The sequence below is a fragment of the Macrobrachium nipponense genome, chromosome 8 (genome assembly GCF_015104395.2).
Source record: "Macrobrachium nipponense isolate FS-2020 chromosome 8, ASM1510439v2, whole genome shotgun sequence".
NCBI lineage: Eukaryota > Metazoa > Arthropoda > Malacostraca > Decapoda > Palaemonidae > Macrobrachium > Macrobrachium nipponense.
The window spans coordinates 39,336,540-39,364,060 of NC_087203.1; the positions used below are offsets into that span (position 1 = coordinate 39,336,540).

The 27,521-nt window shown below is 37.1% G+C and overlaps 1 protein-coding gene and 7 non-coding genes across 9 annotated transcripts in view; 7 read left to right on the forward strand and 1 right to left on the reverse strand.

Moving 5' to 3' along the window:
* Positions 1–27,521, forward strand: part of LOC135222697 (mucin-2-like) — a 140,945-nt gene that overhangs the window by 89,014 nt on the left and 24,410 nt on the right. The window lies entirely within an intron of this gene.
* Trnad-guc (transfer RNA aspartic acid (anticodon GUC)) lies at positions 3,432–3,503 on the reverse strand. Its single transcript has one exon. It is a non-coding gene; the product is annotated as a tRNA-Asp (tRNA).
* Positions 3,859–3,930, forward strand: Trnad-guc (transfer RNA aspartic acid (anticodon GUC)). Its single transcript has one exon. It is a non-coding gene; the product is annotated as a tRNA-Asp (tRNA).
* Positions 6,158–6,229, forward strand: Trnad-guc (transfer RNA aspartic acid (anticodon GUC)). Its single transcript has one exon. It is a non-coding gene; the product is annotated as a tRNA-Asp (tRNA).
* Positions 7,802–7,873, forward strand: Trnad-guc (transfer RNA aspartic acid (anticodon GUC)). Its single transcript has one exon. It is a non-coding gene; the product is annotated as a tRNA-Asp (tRNA).
* Positions 10,031–10,102, forward strand: Trnad-guc (transfer RNA aspartic acid (anticodon GUC)). The gene has a single exon. It is a non-coding gene; the product is annotated as a tRNA-Asp (tRNA).
* Positions 12,480–12,551, forward strand: Trnad-guc (transfer RNA aspartic acid (anticodon GUC)). The gene has a single exon. It is a non-coding gene; the product is annotated as a tRNA-Asp (tRNA).
* Positions 19,657–19,728, forward strand: Trnad-guc (transfer RNA aspartic acid (anticodon GUC)). The gene has a single exon. It is a non-coding gene; the product is annotated as a tRNA-Asp (tRNA).

Here is a 27,521-nt window from a genome sequence, read left to right on the forward strand (position 1 = left end):
AATATTGCTACTCTTTTACGGAAGCAGTGCTGCTCAAACCTAGTTGGGCTTTTCACTAAGAGGAGCTATCCATAACCATCTCATAGTGGTAATGTTAGCTTGGTTAAAACGTTGTACTAAAAAAAGTCTCATACGAAGTATTCAAAACAAACATTTTACAACAATTTTCCATTCGTTCAGCTACAGATAACGTCCAGTCCAGTTATTAACACAAAACTGGACATGCATCTACTTGAATCATTACGCTGAGCATATGTTTGATTTTGCGACTAGGGTATTCGATAGACAAGTCAGATTGAGAGCAGTTTTATGTTTCACCTTAGCTCAGTGTTGTTTCATTAGTCTTACTGCGGTTTTGGAATGGAATTTATAATTTAGGCCAAAGGCCAAGTACTAGGACCTATGAGGTCATTCAGCGCCGAAAGGATAAATGATAGAAAGGTTTCAACGGGACCAACGGCTTTATGTGACTTCCGAACCACGTCGAGAGCGAACTTCTAACACCAGAAATACACATCTCTCACTCCTCAATGGAATGGCCGAGAATCGAATTCGCGACCACCGAGGTGGGACGCCACCACCATACCAACCACGCTACTGAGGCGCTCTATGAGAGGGTGGAAAGTCAAAAGGAAGAAAGAGAACATGAACGGAGGTACAGTAAAAGGGATGAAGGGAGTTGCAGCTAGGGGTCGAAGAGACGTTGCAAAGATCCTTAAAAATACCTAAAGTGCACCGCATGAGGTGCACTGACGGTACTACCCCTCTACGGAATACTACGGGTTTAGTTCTAATTTTCCTTCATTTCTGGCAAAAAAGTGTTCCAAACGCAGTTATATTTCTCATCCGATAAACAAGGAATGATAAGGTCCCTCGTCTTGTTACTTCATTTTTTATTATTGTACTTTCAATAACGGTACTTATTGAGGAATATTTTCGCCAGCTGAATTGATTTTTAGTAATTTTACAAGAAGACCTTGAGGCATTTTCAAAGTTTAATATATTATTTATTTATTTATTTATTTATTTATTTTATTTTATTTTTTTTTTTTTTTTTTTTTTTTTTTTTTTTTTGTGGTCTGGAGCAAAGACCACGAAGATTCTGTTTTCATATGCGATTTTCCGTCAACAATAACAACATTAATGAACAAAGAGTTTGGAGATGTAACTAGAATCACTAAGAGTACGGTTTTGTCCAGATCTAAAAATCTTACTGTGTTCAAATGGACAATACTGTATCTTATGATGTGACATCAGTCTACGAATGAGCCGATTTACAAGAGAAAAAAGTTTGCGACTAATTCATATATATATATATATATATATATATATATATATATATTATATAGATATATATATATATATATATATAAAGACTATTAAAGTGGTCATGTTGATGTTGAACACGATCACAGAAAAGCTACTATCACATTCAATTTTACAGAACTATAATTATCAGAGGTCATGAAAAAAATTTGAAAACTAAAGATTTAGCACTTTAAACTTCGTAAATCAAAATCAAATATAACCTCGCAGGCTGCTTGCATATCTCACCTTCCAAAGCAAATCTTCTCTCGATTAGTTGTATAATCAGAATTTTCTGTTTTACAGGGTATCTGAAAGAGAGTTATCTAGGAAGAACGACAATGAATCTCAGCTACTGATAATCACCGAAATGTAATCCCAGTCTAGCTCTGACTACTGTGGTACCCCAATATAATTTAGAATGGAATAGAGAATTGAATATAGAATTTAGGCCAAAGGCCAAACGCTGAGACCTATGAACCTTCATTCAGCGCTGAAGCACAAATTTAAAGTAATATGTTTGTAACAGGAGGACTATGAATCAATTATTAGGAGAGGGTCGAAAGTGAAAAAAATAAATAAATAAAAAAATATATATATAAAAAGTTTCGAGACATCACGTCTTACTGAAGAGGAAGACATTTCTGCCTCGAAGCTCTCAGTGAATTATACGACATTGCAAGGACTAGACTCCAGACTCCACCCTTGGAATTTGGGGATTTATTGTACTTCATACTTTGAGAATAAGTTTCCGAGACATAAAACCGTAAATTCTTCGTTTCCTCTGGTGTATATCAACTGATAATATCAGTGAGTATGATGCGGAAAATAAATTCGTTTGAATGATTTTTTGGTAAAAAAGAATAGAAAAAATGTAGTTTGTAACCGTACTCAAAATCACCCGCAAAAATAGGGTTGTTTATCTTGAGGTTGGAAAATCACAATAGTTCTGAGAATTTATCACTTCATGTTCACGTAATCGATAAAATATCGAAGATAACGGTATGGAAAAAAAAAAAACAGCCAACGTCAGGGAGTCTGTACACATTTCAAAGAATCTGATTTGAAGATTAGTGTACCTATGGAATGATTTATTAATAAGGTACATCGCCGTTAAAAACTTGATATTTATAAAGAAAAATGTCTAAATTAATTCAAATAAATTGGAATAAATAAGAGAAAAAATTATGAATAAAAATGTTCACGACACATTCACTCAATTTTTACAAGCTTTATAAATAATATCGCAGCTTTCAGGCATAAAATTGAATATCTCCAGAAACGTACGAAACAATCTATCCGCGAACCAGCGAGAACCAGAGACGATTTATTTTCGTATACGTTTAGCCTTTGTCAATATAGTCCGTCTATACGTATCCTTGAAATAACAACTTGTGGCCAAGGAATTTCATGAATAACCGGAAACTGACGCGGCCCTAAGTAAGCGTCCGATGATCATAAGAAAACTGCGAGCCGTGAAGCAATACCGTATGACATCACCACAAGCCAGAACAGGGTGCTGCAAGGAGATGCGCTGGGATAGTCGTTTTTCTTCTCTAAGTTATTCTCGGTCACGTCACATTTCACAGGGAATATTCGAACCACCAATAAATGTTTCGCCTGTTCAATAACACTGCATTGCCTTCGTTTTCCGAAGGGATCATATTATAATGTCTTTGATGAGCATTTTAACAAGCTGGGCAGTCAGCTCGAAAAGGCATATACCCATATTCCAAGACTTGAAATCTGTCGTGTCAAGTACACCTGCAATACCTTAACAAAAATCGTTCATTTTTAAAAAGCCAAAGGAACTAGAAGTATTTCAAGTGCAATTTCCACTTATTTTCGGCTAAAAGGTTATTAGAAAATTTACCCGCATGTATGTACGTACCGAGAAGCAACTTTTTTTTATTTATTTATTTTATTTATTTTTTCTTTTTAGCCAGCGAAATAAAGTCAAATTATATGACTCACATAAGAGCACATCATGAGCGGTACTGCTCGATGGAGTCATACAAACCAATTTTGCTCAAATTTTGTAAATTACTTTGCTCGTTTGAATCATGAAACTCAACCTTCAGATGTGTTAATAAGCAGCTCGTCAGCCCCCTACAAAATATTTGCATCTCCCCGACGGGGAATCGAACCCCGGCCTCCCGCGTGACAGGCGGGGATACTCACCACTATACTATCGAGGACTGATGTGTTCGGAACTATATTGCAAAGTAGTGGTTCATTTGTATGCCAGCCAGTTACTCGCTTGTTACATTTGAAAGTTGCCTGAAGCAAGCATAAGACTATGATGCAAACCGGAGCCAAAATAAACGGACGGGTCACGTTGTTTGGCCCAAGTTAACCCTTACCTGTTGTATGTTGCCAAGTCGAGGACCGGCCTCCACCCCCTCCCCTTTTTCAAGTAGGTCGTGACCCACTCGGTCTGCATACTACCCAGTCAACTTTTAATTATAACAAGCAGGTAACTCACGTGGGGATGCAATTGCACTGGGCATCTAAATGAACGAGAAGTAAGCAAAGCATCTTCACTTTCCCCAGTCCTCGATAGTATAGTGGTGAGTATCCCCGCCTGTCACGCGGGAGGCCGGGGTTCGATTCCCCGTCGGGGAGACGCAACTATTTTGTAGGGGGCTGACGGGCTACTTATACACTTCCTTCCAAATTAATTCATTGATGGTCACTAAAACTGGCGTCGCAACATTTTAACGACAACAGGAATAGAGAACAGAATTTGGGCCAAAGGCCAAGCGCTGGGACCTGTGAGGTCACTCAGCGCTGAAAAGGAAATTGAGAGTTGAAAGGTTTGAAAGGTGTAGCAGGAGGAAGACCTCGCAGTTGCACTGCGAAACAATTGTTAGAAGAGGGTGGACAGTAAAATGGAAGAGAGACTGTGAACGGAGGTATAGTAAAAGGAATGAAAAATGTTGCAAACAGAGGTCAAAGGAACGATGCAAAATGCATCCCGTGAAATGCTTACAGTAGGCCGCGTGAGGTGCACCGATGGTACTACTCCTTTTTCATAAATCAATGTCAGAAAGAGCATGAGTAGTATATATGTCGTGGGAGCCTTCAAAATATCTTTTAAATTTTAGGTTCAGGCTGAAAAGGATGGCAGTGATTATTTGATCTTTCTTAGACTGATTAATTTTATGAATTTAGGCAGCCAGACTAAGCACTGCAACTTTCGGTCATTCTGCTCTTCAAGAGACCCAGAAAATATATGGGAAATAACGCACAAGATTCTAAGAGTCTGGAAGAAAACCCCATAGTCTCACTAAGAAGTAATATTTAGAGAGGTTGGATAGCAAAACTGAAGAAAGGAACCTCAAAATTGGGGGAAGCTAGGGTCCCAAGGGACGCTGCAAACACTTTTCATTACTGCCTACATTGCAACACGTGAGGTGCACTGACGTCACAAGCCCCAACGGGATATCTTACTCAGAGCACCCACGGCGTAAGTTAGGAAAAAAATGCTACAGATCAGCCTCTGCATTGCCGCCTTACACGAAGAAGTTCTGACACGTTTAAATTTTGACAAATATTCAACAATACTTGCATCGTAATAGGTCACAATTTTACTAAAAATGACAGATGTTGGTAACTATTCGACTTTAACCTGATCCAACTGAAGTAAGGTAGAAAACCCCACTTGATAAATATTTTTCTAAAACACTGACTCCATTCATACAAATGATTGGAATTAAAAATGATAAATACTCAACAAAAAATACACCATGAAATATTTATCCAATTTACACACTATAAATACTATCGCAGCTTAAAGATTTGAAATTAAATAAACAAATATTTTTATAAATTCCACTTGTCCTATCCACAACCATCTATACGAGAACCAGCGACAGATTATCTTTTTTTATCCCTCTGGCATTTATAAATTACAGTCCGTCCATACGTGTCCTTGAAATTAAAGGCTTTGTGGCCAAGGAATTTTTTCAAATCACCTACAACTGAGGCAGCGGTATAAGCGTCAGATGACTTTCAGAAAAATACGAGCCGTGACGCAATACCATATGATATCACCACAAGCTAGAACGGAATGGTGCAAGGTGTAGCGCTGGGACAACTGTTTTGATACTTTAAATTTATCTGGATGACATCACTTTTCACAGGAAATGTTTGAGCCATAAACAAATGCTTACCTGTTGAATTACACATTTACTTCCAAGTCTCTCGAAATGATGATATAAATTGTCTGTGATTGGCTCTAAGCTTGTAAAGGAATGTCCTCATCAAGGTGCTATATGGAATAAGGTCCTTGGTCCTCATTTCAAGTTAGAAAAATATCTCTTGTCGAGACCACAGACAATACTTAAAATCGTAATCAGTTCATTTTTGGAAGCCGAAGATCTTGCGGTAATTCAGCCCGCATTTGATATTTCCACCCAATAGAGAGCTCAAAGGTCGTGAGAACTTTATAAGCAAAAGCCATGTCATGAGATCCACGTGTAAAGTCCAAACTAACAGCACTCCACGAATGGTAATGCTCCATGGAGACAGCCAACCTATTTCTGTTCATAGATTGGAAAGTCTCTTCCCAAAGTTATTATTTAATTGTTTATTCCGCCAAAACTCTCTCCTTTTTTTTGAATGAGGTCCTTACTAGAGTACACACCTTCCATACATTATATAATGACTGCTTTTTAACAACAGATACATACTTTGATATTCTGTACATATAATATTAAGACTTGCATTACTTTCCTATACTTGCTTGAGGCAGCTTTAGATGTAACAAAAACAGCTGGCGCAAGTTAGGATACAATGCATTGGCATCTAAATAGAAAACAAGAGAGCACAATATTAACTTCTCTATCAATCCTCGATAGTATAGTGGTGAGTATCCCCGCCTGTCACGCGGGAGGCCGGGGTTCGATTCCCCGTCGGGGAGATACAATTATATTGAATGGGACTGACGAGCTACTTATGAACTATACTACAAACGTATAAAATTGTATGAAATGGTGTTTTAACATCCATGAAAACCTTGTTTCAGGATTAATAAGGCAGTGCAGATGCTCTATCATTCTCGGAACAGCCAAACATGGAACTATGTAAAGAAATTCTGTATCGGACACCATAAGACGTCAATGTTAATAACTGCCTTCATTTTAATATGATATTGTTATGTTACAATAAAGTTTCATACATACTTACCTGGCAGATATATACATAGGGACGACGGAGTCTTAGCTATGTATATATCTGACAGGTAAGTTGATTGTATGAAAATATATTTTACCAAATATAAATCATTTACAGTTTGCAAGACTTGGGTCGCAATTGCTAACGTTTCATTTAGACGTACTTAACTTTTTAGATAATTATGATAGTAACACTTGTTAGAATGTAATGGAATATGAACTTTTCTCGCTTCAATTAGCCAAAACTTGACCCGCCTACATTGTTCACTCAAACTGGTCATCGCCATTAAAATTAAATAATTTGAACTAGAGTAGCACTTTCCAATAATTTTTCATTAACCATTCATTAATTCATACAAATGATTTAGGCATAAAATGAAGACAAAAATTCATAAATTTGCACAAAATTCTGACTCTATAAAATATATATATATATATATATATATATATATATATATATATATATATATATATATACTACATACATACATACTACATCATACATACTACATACATACATACATACATACTATACATACATATATATAATATATATATATATATATATATATATATATGTATATGTATATGTATATATATCTATATAATATATATATATATATATATATATATATAACAAAAATAAACATAAAACTTCATTATATATATATACACACACACATATATATATATATATTATAATATATATATATATATATATATAATATATATATATATATATATATATATATTATATATATATATATATATATATATATATATTATATATATATATATAATAAAATAAACATAACAAACTTAAACTCCATTTGTCCTAAATGTAATAATCTATACAAGAACCTGCTAAATAAAGATGAATTACTTCCTTGTCCCTCGGGATTTTATAAATTATAGTCCATCTATACTTATTTGAAAATAAAGGCAACGTGGCATAAGGAATTTTTTTTAAATAAGGGGAAATTAAAGCACAGCTGCATAAGCATCAGATGATCATAGGAAAATCTCGAGCCGTGATGCAATACCGCATATCATCACGGGATGCCGCAAGGTGGTGTGACAGTTCTTTTTCTTCTATAAATTCTTGTAAGTCATGTCACTTTTCACAAGGATATTTCGAAGCAAAAACAAATGCTTCGCAAATACAATTACAGTTTACTTTCCACCTTTCCACCTTTTTCCTAATTGATGATACTTGATTCAGACAACTTCAAACAGAAAAAAAATATTCGAGGCACATGAGTTGCAATGCATTGCTTCAGAGTGAAACAGAACCAGGGGACCAATTTCTTCCTTTCCAGTCCTCGATAGTATAGTGGTGAGTATCCCCGCCTGTCACGCGGGAGGCCGGGGTTCGATTCCCCGTCGGGGAGGTACAATTATATTGATGGGCACTGCAAAGCTACCAATGAACTTTCTACTGCAATCGCATTTACTATGTACTGACGAGCTACCTATGATCTTTCTAATGCAACGTATTATATTGATGGGATTTGACGAACACCCAATGAACTTTCTACTGCAACCTTATTACATGATGGGGACTCACGAGCTACCCATGAACTTTATACTACAACAGAATTATATTAATGGGGATCGACGAGGTACCCATAAACCTTCTACTGCAGTCGTAATTACACATTTAGGTGGATTGACGAGCTAACCATGAAACTTTCTATTTGCATAACCACAACCATATTATATTAATGGGATCGACGAGCTAACCATGAACTTTCTACTGCAACCAATATTATCTTGACGAGCACCCATGAACTTCCTAAATGCAACCGAATTATATTTGGGAGGGATTGACGCTACCAATGACTTTCTACTGAACTGTAATGTATATTTATGGGGATCGACGAGCTACCCATGAAACTTTCTACTGCAAACCATATTACATTTATGGGGATTGACGAGCTAACCATGAACTTTCTATTGCAACCAGCAACCATATTATATTTATGCGGATTGACGAGCTACCCTGAACTTTCTACTGCAACCATATTATATTAATGGGGATTGACGAGCTACCCATGAACTTTCCACAACAACCGAATAACCTAGTTTTAGAATTAATATGGCAGTGAGTGTCATATATATCTCTCGGTGCTGCCACGTCAGAACTCAGTCAAAACTCCTACAGCGTTGACATACGAATTAACAAACTCAAAATGCATTCAAATTTACACAAATCTTCATTCATTTTTCGAAGGCATTGTGGTTATTGAATGCATATACAGTAAATAAGTTGAAATTTTGTTGAAAATGAATATGCTGACAACTGTGATCATTTTAATTTAACATAATCAAACCTAAATTAACCTACCTCGGCATGATTTGGATCGCAATTGCTGAACATTGGTAAATAACCTCGTTAATTTAAAAGTAGCTATCTTCAATTTTCAGACAGTCAAGATAGTTTTAAACGTAATATGAACTATCCTTCCTCCATTTCGCCCAAATCTTGTCCTATCTGAACTGTTGAAAGTCCTAACCCAAATCAGAGACGACAGAACTTTCAAGGAGTAAGTATATCTTAGTTCAATCAGACCACTGATCTGATAAATAACTCTCCTAGGGCTGGCCCGAAGGATTGGATCTTTATTTACGTGGCTAGGAATCAATTGTTTTCTTAGCAAGGGGACCTACTGCTTATTGTGGGATCAGAACCATATTATATCGAGAAATGAATTTCTAATCACCAGAAATAAATTCCTCTGTTTCCACATTGGAGGCAGCGAACTCGGGCTACCATGATAAGCGAGTGCATCCACTCATCCAATGAGGAAAAATAGGTAATCTTGCTCTTTTTGTTTGTTTGTTTGTTTTTATGGTGTTTATACGCTCTTTTTAGTTATGTTGACACTAAAATGGGTGACCTTTTCAGGAAAACTATTTGGGCTGCTGTTGATAGAATATTGTCTATAATTGATATGCATGCACAAGAGATGTACCATCAACTAACCCATTTGGTTAGCATTGTTCAAGCAAAATAATTCAAACCAATACTGACATTGGTTTGAATTACCAATATATGAACTGGTCTTACGTTATTTTCCCAAAATCTTGACCTACCTATACTCCATGTGTAATCTCGTCATGTATGAGGTGTATTACAACTATTTATACTATGTTCTTTTATACATTTATGTTCATTTTCAGTATTCTTATTATTAATATATCATTATCTACGGTAAGGCCAATGCATTATTCTACAGCCATGTATATGTGTATTACTCTGATTACTATTATTCAAGTTCGAGCGCGTGTATCTCGTATAAGGATTAGTCTATTTATCCTACGTGGTTGAACAAGTGAATGATATGTTCACTACACCTCATATGGCATATACTTTATTATTGAGTCCAATCCTAATGACAGGAGTTTTTCCATTACGACACTCAACCCTTTTGGGTGCTCTGTACTATATTATGCTACAACAAGATAGGTGTAGTCCATTACTGGCCTCACATGAGGTTAAATTCCAATGAAATACAACCAAGCAACACATTTTCATTCCTTACCAGTCCTCGATAGTATAGTGGTGAGTATCCCCGCCTGTCACGCGGGAGGCCGGGGTTCGATTCCCCGTCGGGGAGGTACAATTATATTGATGGGCACTGCAAAGCTACCAATGAACTTTCTACTGCAATCGCATTTACTATGTACTGACGAGCTACCTATGATCTTTCTACTGCAACGGGTATTATATTGATGGGGATTTGACGAACACCCCCATGAAACTTTCTACTGCAACCTTATTACATTGATGGGGATTGACGAGCTACTCATGAACTTTCTACTGCAACCATATTATTATATTAATGGGGAGGGGAATTAATGAGCTACCATGAAACTTTATACTGCAACACGCTATTATATTAATGGGGGATTGATGAGCTACCCATTGAACCTTTCTACTGCAGTCATATATATTTATGGGATTGACGCGCTACCCACGAACTTCCTAATGCAACCGTAAATATTGCGGGGATTGACGCTACCAATGAACTTTCTACTGTAACCACCTATTAATGGGGATTGACGAGCTACCCATGAACTTTCCACAACAACCGAATAACTTAGTTTTAGAATTAATATGGCAGTGAGTGTCATATATATCTCTCGGTGCTGCCACGTCAGAACTCAGTCAAAACTCCTACAGCGTTGACATACGAATTAACAAACTCAAAATGCCTTCAAATTTACACAAATCTTCATTCATTTTGTTTTTGGAAGGCATTGTGGTTATTGTATGCATATACAGTAAACATAATTGTGGTTATTGTATGCAATATACAGTAAATAAGTTGAAATTTTGTTGAAAATGAATATGCTGACAACTGTGATCATTTTAACTTAACATAATCAAACCTAAATTAACCTACCTATTCTGACTCGGCATGATTTGGATCGCAATTGCTGAACAATGGTAAATAACCTCGTTAATTTAGATGTAGGTATCTTGAATTTTCAGAGTCATGATAGTTTTAACCGTAATATGAACTATCCTTCCTCCATTCGCCCAAATCTTATCCTATCTGAACTGTTGAAAGTCCTAACCCAAATCAGAGACGACAGAACTTTCAAGGAGTATGTATATCTGTATATCTTAGATCAATCAGACCACTGATCTGATAAATAACTCTCTAGGGCTGGCCCGAAGGATTAGATTTTTATTTATGTGGCTAGGGGCCGGAGTGGGGGGGACGGGTGGTAGGGATGGGGTGGGGGGGGAGGGGGGGGGGGGGGAGGAGGCGGGGGGGGTACGGGTGGGGGCAGGGGAGGCGGGGGGGGCGGGGGAAGGGGGGGCGGGGGGCAGGGGGAGGGGGAGGAGCGGGGTAGGGTGGTTGGGAGGGGAGAAGGGGGGCTGTGGTGGGTGAGGGGGGATGGGTTGGGAAAAAGGGCAAGGCGGGGGGGAAAGGTTGGGTTGAGGGTTTGAAAAGGGGAGGGGGCGGTGCAGGAGAGCAGAGAAGGGGGGGTGCTGGGGCGGGGGGAGGTGGGGGGGGGGGGGGAAAGAGTAGAGAAGTGGGGAATCATTGTTACCTTAGCACGGGACCTCTGCTTATTGTAGGATCAGAACCACATTATATCGAAATGAATTTCTAATCACCAGACATAAATTCCTTTGGTTCCACATTGCCGGCAGCGAACTCGGGCTACCATGATAAGCGAGTGCGTCCACTCATCCAATGACGGACAATAAGTAATCTTGCTCTTTTTGTTTGTTTGTTTGTTTTTATGGTGTTTTTACGCTCTTTTTAGTTCTGTTGGCACTAAAATGGGTGAGCCTTTTACGAAAACTATTTGGGCTGCTGTTGATAGAATATTGTCTATAATTGATATGCATGCACAAGAGATGTACCATCAACTAACCCAATTGGTTAGCTTTGTTCAAGCAATATAATTGATTTTTGGTTAATTTCAATACTGACATTGGTCTGAATTACCAATAGTTGAACTGGTCTTATATTATTTTCCCAAAATCTTGACCTACCTATACTCCTACCTATACTCCATGTGTAATCTCGTAATGTGTGAGATGTATAACAATTATTCATACTGTGTGCTTCTAGACATGTTGTATGTTCATTTCCAGTATCATTCTTGGCAGTATATCATTTCTACGGAAAGGCCAATGCATTATTACTACAGCCATATACATGTGTATTACTCTGATCACTATTATTCAAGTTCGAGCACGTGTATCTCGTATAAGGATTAGTCTATTTATCCTACATGGTTGAACAAATGAATGCCATTAAATCACATCTCATATGGTATATACTTTATTAATGAGTCCAATCCTAATGACAAGAGTTTTTTCCATTACGACACTCAACCCTTTTGGGTGCTTTGTATTACCATATTATGCAACACCCCATACAACAAGATAGGTGTGGTCCATTACTGGCCTCACATGAGGTTAAATTCCAATGAAATGCAACCAAGCAACACATTACCATTCCTTACCAGTCCTCGATAGTATAGTGGTGAGTATCCCCGCCTGTCACGCGGGAGGCCGGGGTTCGATTCCCCGTCGGGGAGGTACAATTATATTGATGGGCACTGCAAAGCTACCAATGAACTTTATACTGCAATCGCATTTACTATCTACTGACGAGCTACCTATGATCTTTCTACTGCAACTTATTATATTGATGGGATTTGACGACGAACACCCCATGAACTTTCTACTGCAACTTTATTACATTGATGGGGATTGACGAGCTACCCATGAACTTCCTAATGCACCGTATTATATTGGCGTGGATTGACGCTACCCATGAACTTTCCACAACAACCAAATAACCTAGTTTTAGAATTAATATGGCAGTGAGTGTCATATATATCTCTCGGTGCTGCCACGTCAGAACTCAGTCAAAACTCCTACAGCGTTGACATACGCAATTAGCAAACTCAAATGCCTTCAAATTTACACAAATCTTCATTCATTTTTCAAAGGCATTGTGGTTATTGTATGCATATACAATAAATAAGTTGAAATTTTGTTGAAAATGAATATGCTGACAACTGTGTTCATTTTAACTTAACGTAATCAAACCTAAATTAACCTAACCTATTCTGACTCGGCATGATTTGGACCGCACTTGCTGAACGTTGGTAAATAACCTCGTTAATTTACATGTAGCAATCTTGAATTTTCTGACAGTCATGATAGAACAATAGTTTTTAAACGTAATATGAACTATCCTTACTCCATTTCGCCCAAAACTTGACCTATCTGAACTGTGGAAAGTCCTAAACCAAAATCAGGAGGATGGACAGAAGTTTCAAGGATCTGATTAATAACTCTCCTATAGGGCTGGCTCGAAAGATTGGATCTTTATTTACGTGGCAAAGAATTAACTGGTTATTTAGCAACGGGACCTACTGCTTATTGTGGGATCAGAACCACATTATATCGAGAAATTAATTTCTAATCACCAGAAATAAATTCCTCTGGTTCCACATTGGAGGCAGCGAACTCGGGCTACCATGATAAGCGAATGCGTCCACTCATCCAATGACGAACAATAAGTAATCTTGCTTTTTGTTTGTTTGTTTTTTATGGTGTTTTTACGCTCTTTTAGTTATGTTGACACTAAAATGGGTGACCTTTTCAGGAAAACTATTTGGGCTGCTGTTGATAGAATATTGTCTATAATTGATATGCATGCACAAGAGATGTACCATCAACTAACCCAATTGGTTAGCATTGTTCAAGCAATATAATTGGTTTTCGGTTAATTTTCAATACGGACATTGGTCTGAAATTACCAATATATGAACTGGTCTTACATTATTTTCCCAAATCTTGACTTACCTATACTCCATATGTAATCTCGTCATGTATGAGGTGTATTACAACTATTCATACGATGTTCTTTTATACATTTATGTTCATTTTCAGTATTCTTATTATTAATATATCGTTATCTACGGTAAGGCCAATGCATTATTACTACAGCCATGTATATGTGTATTACTCTGATTACTATTATTCAAGTTCGAGCGCATGTATCTCGTATAAGGATTAGTCTATTTATCCTACGTGGTTGAACAAGTGAATGATATGTTCACTACACCGCATATGGATATACTTTATTACCGAGTCCAATCCTAATGACAGGAGTTTTTTTCCATTACGACTCTCAACCCTTTTGGGTGCTCTGTACTAACATATTATGCTACAACAAGATAGGTGTAGTCCATTACTGGCCTCACATGAGGTTAAATTCCAATGAAATACAACCAAGCAACACATTTTCATTCCTTACCTGTCCTCGATAGTATAGTGGTGAGTATCCCCGCCTGTCACGCGGGAGGCCGGAGTTTGATTCCCCGTCGGGGAGGTACAATTATATTGATGGTCACTGCAAGCAACCAATGAACTTTCTACTGCAATCGAATTTACTATGTACTGACGACTACCTATGATCTTTCTACTGCAACCTTATTAGATTGATGGGGATTGACGAGCTACCCATGAACTTTCTACTGTAACCGTATTATATTAATGGGGGATTGATAAGCTACCATGAACTTTCTACTGCAACCGTATTATATTTATGGGGATTGACGAGCTAACCATGAACTTTCTACTGCAACCGTATTATATTTATGGGGAGTGACGAGCTAACCATGAACTTTCTACTGCAACCATATTATATTTATGGGGATTGACGAGCTAACCATGAACTTTATACGCAACCATATTATATTTATGGGGATTGACGAACTCCCTATGAACTTTCTACTGCAACCGTATTATATTAATGGGGGATTGATGAGGTACCATGAACTTCCTAATGCAACCATATTATATTGGCGGGGATTGACGCTACCAATGAACTTTCTACTGTAACCGTATTATATTAATGGGGATTGACGAGCTACCCATGAACTTTCCACAACAACCGAATAACCTACTATGAGATTCAGGGCCTCTGTAACACGGTTTTTACGCAATAACTTTTTATCTATGCATTTCATAGATATAACGCTTATTCAGAATACATATTATATCTACACATAAATTTTGACTGTATTCTGCATTACGTAGGTTGAATAAATTTGGTACTTACAATGTAAAAGTGCTCTTTTTGAAGAAAGGCCAACTTACTCAGAGAAAAGGTTTCGAACGCACTCGTTACGTAACTTATGACAGCATTTCTTCCCTCTTTCTCGATGGATGATTGGCTATACGTAACAAAGGCTATACCTCTGGCAATAATGACAAACAAATTTAAATACAAGCAAAGCAGCACACCTTTATGAATTCTGAACCTCTCCACTGATAATTGTCATAATGAACAAACCAACAAAATATGTTAATAAATACAAAAACACTTCGATTATTAGTCTAACTCCCAAAATAAGTTTCCTAAGAAATTACAGTCTGGTTTATAGGTCACAATCAGATTGACAAGAAGTAGGGAATAGATAGTAATTTTCAAAAAACATAGTGGACAAGCTTGTTTTGATAACTGCTATATCCAATGTCATGCAATTTTTATTTATTGGCTATCTACCTATTTACTGAAAAAAAATAGCCGGTATTATATTTTGACTTTAAACCTTCACCAATAATTATCGTCAGAATGATAACTTCATGAGGCTCCACCCACTTTGGCCTCGTTATAATTCAGGATATCCTAAATTATAACGAGGCCAAAGTGGGTGGAGCCTCATGGGCATTGTTGGATTAGAAAATTTAACTTCTGGCCATAAAAACTCATTTCTCGAGTAGTTGTAAGAAGTGCTAAATGATCCTCAAGGATCCCAGCAGTTGGCCTAAACGTTCAATTCATGTATATTACTGCTATACTGTTGCGGCACTACTGTTACAGTAGTATTACTACGCTAGCACAGATACCCCACCCACATCTATGTATCGTTCCACCATTCATAAAGTCTTTGGGTTTCAGAGCCGATGGAACAAGGTGAATGGGTTTCTGTCTAGTGGATGGGCGGCGCAACATTTCGTAAAAAGGTGTTTACTTTGCTTACGTAATGAATGTTTTTCGACTCTTGGCTCGTAATCATTGGCAATGGCGTCGGCTAGATAATTTTTACTCTATAAAAATCAAAACTATCGAGTTTAGGTTATTGATGATGCTGACAAAATTTGTGTGTGGTTGTAAAATATACATATGTCAACTTTCAGCTACATCCGATGCTTTGACAAGGAGCAAAGTCCAAAAAACCGTGTTACAGAGGCCTGAATCTCATAGTAGTTTTAGAATTAATATGGCAGTGAGTGTCATATATATCTCTCGGTGCTGCCACGTTAGAACTCAGTCAAAACTCATACAGCGTTGACATACGAATTAACAAACTCAAAATGCCTGCAAATTTACACAAATCTTCATTCATTTTTGGAGGGCATTGTGGTTATTGTATGAATATACAGTAAATAAGTTGAAATTTTGTTGAAAATGAATAAGCTGACAACTGTGTTCATTTTAACTTAACTATCAAACCTAAATTAACCTACCCATTCTGACTCGGCATGATTTGGATCGCAATTGCTGAACATTGGTAAACAACCTCGTTAATTTAGATGTAGCAATCTTGAATTTTCTGATAGTCATGATAGAAACAATAGTTTTAAAACGTAATATGGACTATCCTTCCTCCATTTCGCCCAAATCTTGTCCTAATCTGAACTGAGGAAAGCCCTAACCCAAAATCAGAGATGACAGAAGTTTCAAGGATCTGATTAATAACTCTCCTACGGCTGGCTCGAAAGATTGGATCTTTATTTACGTGGCAAAGAATCAACTAGTTATTTAGCAACGGGACCTACTGCTTATTGTGGGATCAGAACCACATTATATCGAGAAATTAATTTCTAATCACCAGAAATAAATTCCTCTGGTTCCACATTGGAGGCAGCGAACTCGGGCTACCATGATAAGCGAGTGCGTACACTCATCCAATGAGGAAAAATAAGTAATCTTGCTCTTTTTGTTTGTTTGTTTGTTTTTATGGTGTTTTTACGCTCTTTTTAGTTATGTTGACACTAAAATGGGTGACCTTTTCAGGAAAACTATTTGGGCTACTGTTGATAGAATATTGTCTATAATTGATATGCATGCACAAGAGATGTGCCATCAACTAACTCAATTGGTTAGCATTGTTCAAGCAATATAATTGATTTTCGGTTAAGTTTCAATACTGACATTGGTTTGAATTACTAATATATCAACCGGTCTTACATTATTTTCCCAAAATCTTGACCTACCTATACTCCATGTGTAATCTCGTCACGTATGAGGTGTATTACAACTATTCATACTACGTTCTTTTATACATTTATGTTCATTTTCAGTATTCTTATTATTAATATATCATTATCTACGGTAAGCCAATGCATTATTACTACAGCCGTGTATATGTGTATTACTCTGATTACTATTATTCAAGTTCGAGCGCGTGTATCTCGTATAAGAATTAGTCTATTTATCCTACGTGGTTGAACAAGTGAATGATATGTTCACTACACCTCATATGGCATATACTTTATTACTGAGTCCAATCCTAATGACAGGAGTTTATTCCCATTACGACACTCAACCCTTTTGGGTGCTCTGTACTAACATATTATGCTACAACAAGATAGGTGCAGTCCATTACTGGCTTCACATGAGGTTAAATTCCAATGAAATGCAACAAGCAACACATTACCATTCTTACCAGTCCTCGATAGTATAGTGGTGAGTATCCCGCCTGTCACGCGGGAGGCCGGGTTCGATTCCCCGTCGGGGAGGTACAATTATATTGATGGGCACTGCAAAGCTACCAATAAACTTTCTACTGCAATCGCATTTACTATCTACTGACGAGCTACCTATGATCTTTCTACTGCAACGTATTATATTGATGGGGATTTGACGAACACCCCATGAACTTTCTACTGCAACCTTATTACATTGATGGGGATTGACGAGCTATTCATGAACTTTCTACTGCAACCATATTATTATTAATGGGACTGGGGAATGGATGCTACCCATGAACTTTCTACTGCAACCGTTATTATATTAATGGTGATTGACGAAAGTTGACGAGCTACCCATGAACTTTCCACAACAACCGAATAACTTAGTTTTAGAATTAATATGGCAGTGAGTGTCAGATATATCTCTCGGTGCTGCCACGTCAGAACTCAGTCAAAACTCCTACAGCGTTGACATACGAATTAACAAACTCAAAATGCCTTCAAATTTACACAAATCTTCATTCATTTTTGGAAGGCATTGTGGTTATTGTATGCATATACAGTAAAAACATCATTGTGGTTTATTGTATGCATATACAGTAAATAAGTTGAAATTTTGTTGAAAATGAATATGCTGACAACTGTGATCATTTTAACTTAACATAATCAAACCTAAATTAACCTACCTATTCTGACTCGGCATGATTTGGATCGCAATTGCTGAACAATGGTAAATAACCTCGTTAATTTAGATGTAGGTATCTTGAATTTTCAGAGTCATGATAGTTTTTAACCGTAATATGAACTATCCTTCCTCCATTTCGCCCAAATCTTGTCCTATCTGAACTGTGGAAAGTCCTAACGCAAATTAGAGATGACAGAAGTTTCAAGGAGTAAGTATATCTTAGTTCAATCAGACCACTGATCTGATAAATAACTCTCCTAGGGCTGGCCCGAAGGATTAGATCTTTATTTACGTGGCTAGGAATCAATTGGTTACTTAGACAACGGGACCTACTGCTTATTGTAGGATCAGAACCACATTATATAGAGAAATGAATTTCTAATCACCAGAAATAAATTCCTCTGGTTCCACATTTGCGGCAGCGAACTCGGGCTACCATGATAAGCGAGTGCGTCCACTCATCCAATGAGGAACAATAAGTAATCTTGCTCTTTTTGTTTGTTTGTTTGTTTTTATGGTGTTTTTACGCTCTTCTTAGTTATGTTGACACTAAAATGGGTGACCTTTTCAGGAAAACTATTTGGGCTGCTGTTGATAGAATATTGTCTATAATTGATATGCATGCACAAGAGATGTGCCATCAACTAACTCAATTGGTTAGCATTGTTCAAGCAATATAATTGATTTTCGGTTAATTTCAATACTAACATTGGTTTGAATTACCAATATGTGAACTGGTCTTATATTATTTTCCCAAAATCTTGACCTACCTATACTCCATGTGTAATCTCGTAATGTATGAGGTGTATAACAATTATTCATACTGTGTGCTTTTAGACATGTTGTATGTTCATTTCCAGTATCATTCTTGTCAATATCATTATCTACGGTAAGGCCAATGCATTATTACTACAGCCATGTACATGTGTATTACTCTGATCACTATAATTCAAGTTCGAGCGCGTGTATCTCGTATAACGATTAGTCTATTTATCCTACATGGTTAACAAATGAATGCCATTAAATCACATCTCATATGGTATATACTTTATTAATGAGTCCAACCCTAATCACACAGGAGTTTTTTTTTCCATTACAACACGTCACTTTTTGGTGCTACTTTGTATTACCATATTATGCAACACCCCATACAACAAGATAGGTGTAGTCCATTACTGGCTTCACATGAGGTTAAATTCCAATGAAATGCAACCAAGCAACACATTATCATTCCTTACCAGTCCTCGATAGTATAGTGGTGAGTATCCCCGCCTGTCACGCGGGAGGCCGGGGTTCGATTCCCCGTCGGGGAGGTACAATTATATTGATGGGTACTGCAAAGCTACCAATGAACTTTCAACTGCAATCGCATTTACTATGTACTGACGAGCTTCCTATGATCTTTATACTGCAACGATATATTTGATGGGGATTTGACGAACTCCCTATGAACTTTCTACTGCAACGTATTATATTTAAGGGAATTGACGAGCTAACAATGAACTTTCTACTGCAACCGTATTATATTAATGGGGGATTGCCGAGCTACCCATGAACCTTCTACTGCAGTCATATTATATTTATGGGGATTGACGTGCTACCCATGAACTTCCTAATGCAACCGTATTATATTGGCGGGGATTGACGCTACCAATGAACTTTCTACTGTAACCGTATTATATTAATGGGGATTGACGAGCTACCCATGAACTTTCCACAACAACCGAATAACTTAGTTTTAGAATTAATATGGCAGTGAGTGTCATATATATCTCTCGATGCTGCCACGTCAGAACTCAGTCAAAACTCCTACAGCGTTGACATACGAATTAATAAACTCAAAATGCCTTCAAATTTACACAAATCTTCATTCATTTTTGGAAGGCATTGTGGTTATTGTATGCATATACAGTAAACATCATTGTGGTTATTGTATGCATATACAGTAAATAAGTTGAAATTTTGTTGAAAATGAATATGCTGACAACTGTGATCATTTTAACTTAACATAATCAAACCTAAATTAACCTACCTATTCTGACTCGGCATGATTTGGATCGCAATTGCTGAACAATGGTAAATAACCTCGTTAATTTAGATGTAGGTATCTTGAATTTTCAGAGTCATGATAGTTTTAACCGTAATATGAACTATCCTTCCTCCATTTCGCCCAAATCTTATCCTATCTGAACTGTTGAAAGTCCTAACCCAAATCAGAGACGACAGAACTTTCAAGGAGTATGTATATCTGTATATCTTAGATCAATCAGACCGCTGATCTGATAAATAACTCTCCTAGGGCTGGCCCGAAGGATTAGATTTTTATTTATGTGGCTAGGAATCAATTGGTTACTTAGCAACGGGACCTACTGCTTATTGTAGGATCAGAACCACATTATATCGAGAAATGAATTTCTAATCACCAGACATAAATTCCTTTGGTTCCACATTGGCGGCAGCGAACTCGGGCTACCATGATAAGCGAGTGCGTCCACTCATCAATGACGGACAATAGTAATCTTGCTCTTTTTGTTTGTTTGTTTGTTTTTAGGTGTTTTTACGCTCTTTTTAGTTATGTTGGCACTAAAATGGGTGAGCCTTTTACGAAAACTATTTGGGCTGCTGTTGATAGAATATTGTCTATAATTGATATGCATGCACAAGAGATGTACCATCAACTAACCCAATTGGTTAGCTTTGTTCAAGCAATATAATTGATTTTTGGTTCATTTCAATACTGACATTGGTCTGAATTACCAATATGTGAACTGGTCTTATATTATTTTCCCAAAATCTTGACCTACCTATACTCCTACCTATACTCCATGTGTAATCTCGTAATGTGTCAGATGTATAACAATTATTCATACTGTGTGCTTCTAGACATGTTGTATGTTCATTTCCAGTATCATTCTTGGCAGTATATCATTTCTACGGAAAGGCCAATGCATTATTACTACAGCCATATACATGTGTATTACTCTGATCACTATTATTCAAGTTCGAGCACGTGTATCTCGTATAAGGATTAGTCTATTTATCCTACATGGTTGAACAAATGAATACCATTAAATCACATCTCATATGGTATATACTTTATTAATGAGTCCAATCCTAATGACAAGAGTTTTTTCCATTAAGACACTCAACCCTTTTGGGTGCTTTGTATTACCATATTATGCAACACCCCACACAACAAGATAGGTGTGGTCCATTACTGGCCTCACATGAGGTTAAATTCCAATGAAATGCAACCAAGCAACACATTACCATTCCTTACCAGTCCTCGATAGTATAGTGGTGAGTATCCCCGCCTGTCACGCGGGACCGGCCGGGTTCGATTCCCCGTCGGGGAGGTACAATTATATTTATGGGCACTGCAAAGCTACCAATGAAGAACTTTATACTGCAATCGCATTTACTATCTACTGACGAGCTACCTATGATCTTTCTACTGCAACTTATTATATTGATGGGGATTTGACGAACACCCCATGAACTTTCTACTGCAACTTTATTACATTGATGGGGATTGACGAGCTACCCATGAACTTCCTAATGCAACCGTATTATATTGGCGTGGATTGACGCTACCCATGAACTTTCCACAACAACCGAATAACCTAGTTTTAGAATTAATATGGCAGTGAGTGTCATATATATCTCTCGGTGCTGCCACGTCAGAACTCAGTCAAAACTCCTACAGCGTTGACATACGAATTAGCAAACTCAAAATGCCTTCAAATTTACACAAATCTTCATTCATTTTTCAAAGGCATTGTGGTTATTGTATGCATATACAATAAATAAGTTGAAATTTTGTTGAAAATGAATATGCTGACAACTGTGTTCATTTTAACTTAACGTAATCAAACCTAAATTAACCTACCTATTCTGACTCGGCATGATTTGGACCGCACTTGCTGAACGTTGGTAAATAACCTCGTTAATTTACATGTAGCAATCTTGAATTTTCTGACAGTCATGATAGAAACAATAGTTTTAAACGTAATATGAACTATCCTTACTCCATTTCGCCCAAAACTTGACCTATCTGAACTGTGGAAAGTCCTAACCCAAATCAGAGATGACAGAAGTTTCAAGGATCTGATTAATAACTCTCCTATAGGGCTGGCTCGAAAGATTGGATCTTTATTTACGTGGCAAAGAATTAACTGGTTATTTAGCAACGGGACCTACTGCTTATTGTGGGATCAGAACCACATTATATCGAGAAATGAATTTCTAATCACCAGAAATAAATTCCTCTGGTTCCACATTGGAGGCAGCGAACTCGGGCTACCATGATAAGCGAATGCGTCCACTCATCCAATGACGAACAATAAGTAATCTTGCTTTTTGTTTGTTTGTTTTTTATGGTGTTTTTACGCTCTTTTTAGTTATGTTGACACTAAAATGGGTGACCTTTTCAGGAAAACTATTTGGGCTGCTGTTGATAGAATATTGTCTATAATTGATATGCATGCACAAGAGATGTACCATCAACTAACCCAATTGGTTAGCATTGTTCAAGCAATATAACTGATTTTCGGTTAATTTCAATACTGACATTGGTTTGAATTACCAATATATGAACTGGTCTTACATTATTTTCCCAAAATCTTGACCTACCTATACTCCATATGTAATCTCGTCATGTATGAGGTGTATTACAACTATTCATACGATGTTCTTTTATACATTTATGTTCATTTTCAGTATTCTTATTATTAATATATCGTTATCTACGGTAAGGCCAATGCATTATTACTACAGCCATGTATATGTGTATTACTCTGATTACTATTATTCAAGTTCGAGCGCGTGTATCTCGTATAAGGATTAGTCTATTTATCCTACGTGGTTGAACAAGTGAATGATATGTTCACTACACCGCATATGGCATATACTTTATTACCGAGTCCAATCCTAATGACAGGAGTTTTTTTCCATTACGACTCTCAACTCTTTTGGGTGCTCTGTACTAACATATTATGCTACAACAAGATAGGTGTAGTCCATTACTGGCCTCACATGAGGTTAAATTCCAATGAAATACAACCAAGCAACACATTTTCATTCCTTACCTGTCCTCGATAGTATAGTGGTGAGTATCCCCGCCTGTCACGCGGGAGGCCGGGGTTTGATTCCCCGTCGGGGAGGTACAATTATATTGATGGGCACTGCAAAGCTACTAATAAACTTTCTACTGCAATCGCATTTACTATGTACTGACGAGCTACCTATGATCTTTCTACTGCAACCTTATTAGATTGATGGGGATTGACGAGCTACCCATGAACTTTCTACTGTAACCGTATTATATTTAATGGGGAATTGATAAGCTACCATGAACTTTCTACTGCAACCGTATTATATTTATGGGGATTGACGAGCTACCCATGAACTTTCTACTGCAACCGTATTATATTTATGGGATTGACGAGCTAACCATGAACTTTCTACTGCAACCATATTATATTTATGGGGATTGACGAGCTAACCATGACTTTCTACGCAACCATATTATATTTATGGGGATTGACGAACTCCCTATGAACTTTCTACTGCAAACCGTATTATATTAATGGGGGATTGATGAGGTACCCATGAACTTCCTAATGCAACCATATATATTGGCGGGGATTGACGCTACCAATGAACTTTCTACTGTAACCGTATTATATTAATGGGGATTGACGAGCTACCCATGAACTTTCCACAACAACCGAATAACTACTATGAGATTCAGGGCCTCTGTAACACGGTTTTTACGCAATAACTTTTTATCTATGCATTTCATAGATATAACGCTTATTCAGAATACACATTATATCTACACATAAATTTTGACTGTATTCTGCATTACGTAGGTTGAATAAATTTGGTACTTACAATGTAAAAGTGACTCTTTTTGAAGAAAGGCCAACTTACTCAGAGAAAAGGTTTCGAACGCACTCGTTACGTAACTTATGACAGCATTTCTTCCCTCTTTCTCGATGGATGATTGGCTATACGTACAAAGGCTATACCTCTGGCAATAATGACAAACAAATTTAAATACAAGCAAAGCAGCACACCTTTATGAATTCTGAACCTCTCCACTGATAATTGTCATAATGAACAAACCAACAAAATATGTTAATAAATACAAAAACACTTCGATTATTAGTCTAACTCCCAAAATAAGTTTCCTAAGAAATTACAGTCTGGTTTATAGGTCACAATCAGATTGACAAGAAGTAGGGAATAGATAGTAATTTTCAAAAACATAGTAGACAAGCTTGTTTTGATAACTGCTATATCCAATGTCATGCAATTTTTATTTGTTGGCTATCTACCTATTTACTGAAAAAAAATAGCCGGTATTATATTTTGACTTTAAACCTTCACCAATAATTATCGTCAGAATGATAACTTCATGAGGCTCCACCCACTTTGGCCTCGTTATAATTCAGGATATCCTGAATTATAACGAGGCCAAAGTGGGTGGAGCCTCATGGGCATTGTTGGATTAGAAAATTTAACTTCTGGCCATAAAAACTCATTTCTCGAGTAGTTGTAAGAAGTGCTAAATGATCCTCAAGGATCCCAGCAGTTGGCCTAAACGTTCAATTCATGTATATTACTGCTATACTGTTGCGGCACTACTGCTACAGTAGTATTACTACGCTAGCACAGATACCCCACCCACATCTATGAATCGTTCCGCCATTCATAAAGTCTTTGGGTTTCAGAGCCGATGGAACAAGGTGAATGGGTTTCTGTCTGGTGGATGGGCGGCGCAACATTTCGTAAACAGGTGTTTACTTTGCTTACGTAATGAATGTTTTTCGACTCTTGGCTCGTAATCATTGGCCATGGCGTCGGCTAGATAATTTTTACTCTATAAAAATCAAAACTATCGAGTTTAGGTTATTGATGATGCTGACAAAATTTGTGTGTGTAAAATATACATATGTCAACTTTCAGCTACATCCGATGCTTTGACAAGGAGCAAAGTCCAAAAAACCGTGTTACAGAGGCCCTGAATCTCATAGTAGTTTTAGAATTAATATGGCAGTGAGTGTCATATATATCTCTCGGTGCTGCCACGTCAGAACTCAGTCAAAACTCATACAGCGTTGACATACGAATTAACAAACTCAAAATGCCTGCAAATTTACACAAATCTTCATTCATTTTTGGAGGGCATTGTGGTTATTGTATGAATATACAGTAAATAAGTTGAAATTTTGTTGAAAATGAATAAGCTGACAACTGTGTTCATTTTAACTTAACATAATCAAACCTAAATTAACCTACCCATTCTGACTCGGCATGATTTGGATCGCAATTGCTGAACATTGGTAAACAACCTCGTTAATTTAGATGTAGCAATCTTGAATTTTCTGATAGTCATGATAGAAACAATAGTTTTAAACGTAATATGGACTATCCTTACTCCATTTCACCCAAATCTTGTCCTATCTGAACTGAGGAAAGCCCTAACCCAAATCAGAGATGACAGAAGTTTCAAGGATCTGATTAATAACTCTCCTACGGCTGGCTCGAAAGATTGGATCTTTATTTACGTGGCAAAGAATCAACTAGTTATTTATCAACGGGACCTACTGCTTACTGTGGGATCAGAACCACATTATATCGAGAAATTAATTTCTAATCACCAGAAATAAATTCCTCTGGTTCCACATTGGAGGCAGCGAACTCGGGCTACCATGATAAGCAAGTGCGTTACACTCATCAATGAGGAAATAAGTAATAATCTTGCTCTTTTTGTTTTTGTTTGTTTGTTTGTTTTTATGGTGTTTTTACGCTCTTTTTAGTTATGTTGACACTAAAATGGGTGACCTTTTCAGGAAAACTATTTGGGCTACTGTTGATAGAATATTGTCTATAATTGATATGCATGCACAAGAGATGTGCCATCAACTAACTCAATTGGTTAGCATTGTTCAAGCAATATAATTGATTTTCGGTTAATTTCAATACTGACATTGGTTTGAATTACTAATATATTAACCGGTCTTACATTATTTTCCCTAAATCTTGACCTACCTATACTCCATGTGTAATTTCGTCACGTATGAGGTGTATTACAATATTCATACTATGATCTTTTATACATTTATGTTCATTTTCCAGTATTCTTATTATTAATATATCATTATCTACGGTAAGGCCAATGCATTATTACTACAGCGTGTATATGTGTATTACTCTGATTACTATTATTCAAGTTCGAGCGCGTGTATCTCGTATAAGAATTAGTCTATTTATCCTACGTGGTTGAACAAGTGAATGATATGTTCACTACACCGCATATGGCATATACTTTATTACTGAGTCCAATCCTAATGGACAGGAGTTTATTCCCATTACGACACTCAACCCTTTTGGGTGCTCTGTACTAACATATTATGCTACAACAAGATAGGTGCAGTCCATTACTGGCTTCACATGAGGTTAAATTCCAATGAAACTGCAACAAGCAACACATTACCATTCCTTACCAGTCCTCGATAGTATAGTGGTGAGTATCCCGCCTGTCACGCGGGAGGGCCGGGGTTCGATTCCCCGTCGGGGAGGTACAATTATATTGATGGTCACTGCAAAGCAACCAATGAACTTTTTTACTGCAATCGCATTTACTATGTACTGACGAGCTACCTATGATCTTTCTACTGCAACTTATTATATTGATGGGGATTTGGACGAACACCCCATGAACTTTCTACTGCAACCTTATTAACATTGATGGGGATTGACGAGCTACTCATGAACTTTCTACTGCAACATATTATATTAATGGGGAATTAATGAGCTACCATGAACTTTCTACTGCAACCGTATCATATAATGGGGGATTGATGAACTACCCATGAACCTTTCTACTGCAGTCATATTATATTTATTTGGGGATTGACGAGCTACCCATGGAACTTCCTAATGCAAACCGTATTATATTGGCGATTGACGCTACCAATGAACTTTCTACTGTAACCGTATTATATTAATGGGGATTGACGAGCTACCCATGAACTTTCCACAACAACCGAATAACCTAGTTTTAGAATTAATATGGCAGTGAGTGTCATATATATCT